The sequence below is a fragment of the Alexandromys fortis genome, unplaced genomic scaffold (genome assembly GCF_014885135.2).
Source record: "Alexandromys fortis isolate MF-2015 unplaced genomic scaffold, M_Fortis_MF-2015_v1.1 scaffold_35, whole genome shotgun sequence".
NCBI lineage: Eukaryota > Metazoa > Chordata > Mammalia > Rodentia > Cricetidae > Alexandromys > Alexandromys fortis.
Window position 1 is genome coordinate 3,749,108 of NW_026067913.1, and position 6,514 is coordinate 3,755,621.

Sequence of the window (6,514 nt, forward strand, 5' to 3'; positions counted from 1 at the left end):
AAGTAGTCTTGAAATATACATGTAATAGGCTTGTTAAGATGACTGGAAACCTGTATTTAATTATTAACATTCAGACACACAGTAGATATTAGTGACAATTCTTTGACAGCAATTGAGAAACTATTATTACGATTTTTTTATTGTTTAAAACAACATAGGTAAATAGCTATAAAACAATTTAACAGAATCACCTTTATCACATGATGGGTCATGGTGTGATTGTTTCTAAGGGAAGAACTATGACAATAATAATGAGGGTATTTATTATTAGAACAAAAGTCAGTATGTGGATTCGGCTTATTTCTCCCCAACTTCCTTCCTCTCCCTTCCTTCCTCTTTTATTTTCTCCCTCTTGTCCATCTTTTCTTCTTTTCTCCGTTTCTCCCCTGGTTCCATCAATAGCTGTGTGAATCAGGAGAGGAAGAAAATGAACTGAATGAATATATATTTATTACGTGACAGACATTCTAAATCAATAAAAACAGTTGACAAGGGTGACGTGGTGGAAGATCCTTGGCATGTTCCAGGAGCTAAAATTGGTCTGTACAATCAGTGGATTTGGGAGTGCAAGGTGGAGGCAGAAATGAGGCCGTTGCAGCATCAGAGACAGACAGAGGGAGCAGTTGTCAAATCTGCTTAGGTGTCAGAAGTGACAGGACACAGAAGGTACCCACAAAATATTAAGGCTTTGAACATTACTGATATTTCAAAATCTAGTTAAAAATCTGACATACCCTTCAAAAAATTATCTTGTCCATCTATCTTATACAGCTAAGACCCCCATCTTTGCTATGCACCACGTGTGCTCTGAGCTTTATGGCCTTTGTAGCAGGTACACATGTGCTGGATTTCACAGTGTGTGATGTTTGTTTAGACATTGTCCTTATCAATCAACTTGTTAGCTTTCAAATCTCTGCCATATGCTGTCTTCTCCCACCCTTAAAGCTAGTAAGATGGATCCAAGGAACAGCGAATAGGTGTGGTGCTGACACTTTTGTATAAACTGTTGTATCTTTATTAATTCTTTGAGAATTTCACACAATGTTCTTTGATCATGTTCACCCAAACTCCTGCTGGGAAAATGAAAAAAGAAACCCAGGAAGTTAGTTCTACTGCATCCTGGCACTGCCTTTAAAGAGATCATTTGCCAGGAAAAAAATTGCCAGGATACAAGAGGAAAAGAACTTGGACTTCCAGAGGGAACCATCCTATTTTCTCCACAGCTTTCATCCTATAAGTCTTTATCGGGAAGTGGAATAAGTCACCACATATCGCTAACACAGGCCAGAGACACAGCTCGAGGCAGGTTTCAGGGGAAAGGTTTTTAATAAGCTCAGTTGTGCTGTCCAGCTTCATTTATAGATCTCTGTAATTCTTGAAATCTTCTTTGGATATGACTTAGATAATTAGAGTTGTTTCTGGGACCAAGCTTGTGAGCTTTCAGCAAGGCAGTGTCCATGTGGATACTACTGTATCCACAAGATACTCCGTGATACTACTGGACCCTTTCAGCAATATTTTATCTCTCACTGAATCTCCATCTCTGTGGTCTGCAATGGTAGTCCTTAAATAATATGATGGAAAAAAATGGATGTAGCTGGAGATGAGGCCAGAGAGAGATGGGTCTTGACAGATTAGAACTAACTTCAGAAAAAGGAGAAAATTGATTTTGGATTGTGTCAAGTGAACTTGGAAATAGCAGGTGTAGTTTCCATCCCATGGGTATTTTAATCTTCATATATCATTAAATCCCTTGAGAAAAATGACCTGCTACAGCTACAGGAATGCTTGTCTCATCAGATTTAGTTAATGTGATGCTTACTTCAGAGCTTTATTTTTCGGGGTCAATGTGGTATATTAATCTATCTATCTATCTATCTATCTATCATCTATCTTATACGTATCTACTTTTTCATTATTTTTTTGTGTGTGTTTAAGGCATTATGTTAGTAAAAGAAGAAGAAGAAGAAGAAGAAGAAGAAGAAGAAGAAGAAGAAGAAGAAGAAGAAGAAAAGAAAAAAATGTACTCAAGTTGCAAAGCATCCAGAACAAAACTTGGGGACAGGTGGCTATTTTTCCAGGCTGTTTGCTGCAGGAATGCGGACACAGGACTGGCTATTGTGAAATTAATGAAAAAGACCCACCAACTATTGCCCACCTGATTTGACAATTATTCTCCCATAATGGAGAGAAGCAGAAGTAAAAAGCCAGCAAAGAATACTTCAAGGAACTCACTGGAAATGATGAAGTAAGGGACTTATAAATAGAATCATAAAGGTTAGATCCACAAAAAAGAATCCCAGTTGCCATTTAGTCCTACCTTTCATTTTCCCTAGAATTACAAATCCCAGTAAAATGTCATTTAGTGCGAAATCTGCCCAGAACCACCTAAGGGCTGTAATTGGTTAGTTCAGATGGAGCTAAAAATCAGAGAAGGTCCTGACTTTTTTTTTCTCATGATTTTGCCACACATTCATCTGCTTTTAGCGTGTGTTATTCTTTATGCACACTAACAGTAAAGGACCTCCAAGTCTAACCTCCATATTGTCCCTTACTGTGTCTTCTGAGGTGAAGTCAGAGAAGTTCCCAGTTGAGGTTGGTCTTTGCTTCTCTCAACTTCACTTTTGTCTTCCCTTGGTTTTCAGGGTATGGCATTCTGAGAGTCTGTAAGATCTACTCTGAATGGGGGTCACATTGTTCAACAGGCTGGGGCCCTGGTGGAACAACAATGACTACAAGAGCAACAGAAACAACAACAGCCATGACAATGATGACGGCATCTGTGGTTGACTGTTTTTCACTCTTTACTCTTTGGGGGCCGCCACCTGGCTTCCAAACAAATCACACACAGAATATTATGAATACCTGGTCTTAGCTTGACTTGTTTCTAGCCAGTTTTTCTTAATTTAAATTATCCCATTTATCTTTTGCCTCTAGGTTTTTACCTTTCCTTATTCTATATACCTTTCTTTACTCTATGGCTTGCTGTGTAGCTGAGTAGTGGGTCCCTGGAGTTCTCCTTTCTTTCTCCTCCTTGATCTTTCCAGATTTTTCCTATTTATTCTCTCTGACTGCCAACCCTGCCTATCCTTTCTCCTGCCTTCCTATTGACCGTTCAGCTCTTTATTAGACCAATTGGGTGTTTTAGACAGAAAAAGTAACAGGTTCACAGAGTTAAACAAATGCAATATGAAAGAATGCAACACATCTTTGCATCATCAAAGAAATGTTCCATAGCGTAAACAAATGTAACACATCTTAAAATAATATTCCACAACAGACAACAACAATAACAACAGCAGCAACAGCAACAACAATAACAAAAATCATGCCCTTGCAAGCTTTATTTTACTCCAGTACCACACTTAATGCTAGCTGGTGTCATTGATCCCAGTCTCTTCCTTCTAAGACCTCTTTTCTGTGTACACTTGGTTCCCTGATGTTTCTTTCCCTTCCGTGGGATCATATTACCATGCATTTATTTATACTTTTAAATAGTTATCAATAACCCTTCTCTCTTAAATTCTGGAACTGTATACCTAATTGCCTATAAGCTATTTCCATTTAAGTGTCAAATGAGCATTTCATAATCTGCTTGATGAAAACCTAAGTCTTGATTTTATCTGAAAACCTTCTCTTAGCCTTCTTTTACTTTAGGAATTGACACCAATTGTATAGTGGCTCAACCAGGATACCTCAGATTCACCCTTACTCATCTTTTAATCTCCGTGATGTTTAATTTTATGCATCTGATTTACTGGGACATAGTGGATGTCTATAATAGTGTTTCCAGATGTGATTGCACTCAGTGTATTCAGCTTTGTATACAAAGTTAAGCAGACTGTGCTTCCCAATATGTGTACACTCCAGCCTACTGAGAATTCCCTGTTTTCTCTCTCCTCTCCTCCTCTCCCTCATTCTCTTCTTCCTCTTTAAGTCTCTTTGATTGTTTGAGTTAGAACATTAGTTTTCTTCTCTCCTCCCATTATTCTGGGATTTACAACTTTAGCTCTTGTAGGTCTCAGGCCGTCAGACTCAGGACTGGCCCTACACCATGGCTTTCCTGGGCATGACTGTTAATCTTGGTTGTCAACTTTACTGGATTGGAGAGACCTAGAAAATTGGTAAAACATGTTTCTGGGTGTAGCTGTTAGGATGTTTCTGTAGATGATTGGCATGTGAGTCGGTATACAGAGTCAGGAAGAATTACCTCGAATGAAAATTGGGTGGAAATGCTGAGAGCCTGGTGGGCCAGAAAAGACTAGTGGGAACCTTGCCTGCGAAAGCCTGATTGTCTCTAGCGGTACAGTTTCTTCTGCTGCCAGCACTATGGACCTTAGACTAGAGCGTCTTCAGTCTTTGAACATGATATGGTATTTCATGGATTACCAGAGCGCTGCCAAGCCTCCTGCCTCACGCTGGGGCTGTGTAGTGAGGTCCTCTTGCTCTCGCTTCTAGGACTGAACAACTGCTGGTTTTGCTACTCTTTCAGCTTGCAGATGATGATCATGGTGAGGCTATCTAGCCTGTGACATGTCAGCTGATCTAATAAATCCTCTCTTACTATAGTATTTATTTTGTTTCTCTAGAGGACCCCGACTAATGCACTGGGTACCCAGCTTGTAGACACCAGGCTGTAAGACAGTAATTTACAACTCATTATTATCTACAGCTCCTGCTTGCTTCTCTTAAGAAACCACTGATATACTTTCTATCCTCACATCAACAAATCCTGTAAACCCTGCCTTCAGGAAATGCCTCCCATAGGATCACTTCTTAGCCCCTGCTCCAAAGTGTAGTTCATACTTGACTGTTAGGACAGTCAGTAGACCTGACTAAGGCCTTTACAACACAAAACCATTATCATCTCTACCATTGGAGCATCTCCTGTGTCTTCATCTGTTTTGGCCCTTTTACACTTCATTCTAAATATGGTACCAAGATTCAGTTTTTATAAGTATAAATTGATATCACGTGATTCCCCAGCATAAAATTTCTAGTAGCTCTTATCACACTTGGAAAAAGTTCAGCATCTTCAGTACGGCCTAGAAGGCCAGTTATGAAGTGATGCCTGCTCACCCCTTCAACCTCGCTTCCTACATCTGCCTATCTCCAGGTATACCAGATGCGTCTCCATTGTGGTTCTTCTCGACTAATGCCTGGGACCCATGCCTTCTCATTTACATGCACCTTCCAGAAACCCTCCCCGTCCCATGGGTCAGCAAACCCATATGTGCCTCTTCCAGAAAGTTTCTCTTTGGACGTCAGGACATTCTGCTTGCCATTTTGCTGCTCTCAATCCTGCAAGAATGCAGTAGAATTTGCTGAACGAGTACTGTTGGGAACTGTGAACCCCCAGATCCTGGATTTCTTGTAAACAACTTGTTTTCCTCTGCTCTGAAACAGCTTGCAGCTGCTCTGAGCATGAGACCCTCATGAGTTCCTGATTTCTGGTGGGTTTGGCTGGGGCGTGGCTATCAGTTAAGGATCTCTATATAAGCGGCTCTGGTACACAGTAAGGAGGGCATTTCTATTTCAAGGATGACCCATGTCTCTGTCTGTGTGTCTTTGTGTGCTTCAATCTCCAGCCCCTTGCCTGGCTCACGAACTGTATGGTAGCGCATAGAGCAGAGACTATATGGTAGAGCATAGGGTGTGGTGCGCTACAAGTACAGTTGATGACGCAGGTTTTCAATCTTATTTAATGATGGGAAAAGTGAAAGAATGAGAAGGAAAAGTAAAACGGAAAAGTAGGAAATGGCTTTAAAGCTGAAGGGCAGAGATGTTTTTAGTTGGAATAGAATACTTACTCTACATGATTCAGGCCATAAACTCAAAGACCCTCAGATTTGTAGGACTTTTGGAAAGGTGAGGTCAATCAGTGTGGTTGGTGGAGATAATCCGTGGGCAGATTGAGTACTGTATCCTGACCTGATATTTATGTCCATTAACAATCACCACCACGAAAATCACAAACAATACGCCGGCCAGAAAACCATTTCTATATTCGGAGCCTAGATCTGCCTGGTGATAGTATGTAGCTGTGGAGAGAATACCAATTCTATGGAGATGCAGTGTGTTCTTTCTAAAAGTTTGCTGCAAATGTAAACATGTTTAATTTAAAAAAGAAAATATGCTGGATGAGGGAAGAGTTTGGTCTGCCAGGTTGTGGAAGATTCTCTTCCATTGATCCATCTGTGACTTTCAATCAAGTAATTAGTTGTTGCAGTCTTCAATTCGTTCAGTCCCGGTTGAATATAAAAATGTCACTCCTGGGGTTGTAGGTAGAGGCAGACTTTTGTTTCCCTAGAATAAAGATGCCTCGTAATAGTAAACATTGCTGACATGATATGATAAAGTATTTAGACTTCCTAAGAAAAAGGGTCCCTTTATACATCCAATTGTTTCTTCTCTTTTGTTCTGCCTAAAGAAAAACAGACATAGCTTTAGCCAGATCTGTCATTTTAATCTATGTCCTCCCCATCCCAAATGCATAATGAGTGTATTGATAAAT